Raw genomic sequence first — 701 nt, 5'->3', positions numbered from 1 at the left:
TCCCCTGCCCTGCGCTAGATCGCGCAGGGCACGGGCTCTTTTGTTTACAATAACACACGGCCGGGCAGAAGCTTCCGCCTATCAGTGCCGGTGATGTCACCGGGCTTCCTGGCAGCCGCATGGAGAGCCTGGTTCGTCACCTGAACTCCTGAAAATGCCTTTGACCTGCGCGATTTAGCACAGGGCAAAGGAGAGCATCGGAGCATGAACTGCTCCAATGCTCAAGTCAGGGGGGCTGCCTGGGTGAAAATGGAGGTATGTCCGGGTTCAGCACTAAACCCGGACAACCTCTTTAATGACAACCAATATGGACACCACCACAACTCACACTTGGGTTTTCACCAAGCTTTTTCAGTACACTGAATGGCCAGTCTCCCTAGTTATACATCAGTTTTGGTGCATCGCTGGATAACTACTTAGATTTGCTGTTTGGGACTTTAGTGAAAACTTGGTGTTGACCATAGTGGTTAGGACAACTTGTGGCTTATATTTACAGGTGATTTACTATTTTAGACGCAAATGCTTTAAATACTTTAAAGAGGTTTTCCAAGTGTTTAAAACTGATGACCTATCTTCATTTTTGATCATATTATCTGATTGCTGGAGGTCTAACACCTGGCACCTCTGCTAGTCAGCTATTTGAAGAGTGTGCTGTGTTCCGTCAAGAGCCACGGCCTCCTCACAGCTTACCAAGCATGGTG

Source organism: Bufo gargarizans, chromosome 4, assembly GCF_014858855.1.
Source record: "Bufo gargarizans isolate SCDJY-AF-19 chromosome 4, ASM1485885v1, whole genome shotgun sequence".
NCBI classification, from domain to species: domain Eukaryota; kingdom Metazoa; phylum Chordata; class Amphibia; order Anura; family Bufonidae; genus Bufo; species Bufo gargarizans.
Note: the sequence above shows the minus strand (reverse complement) of the source record.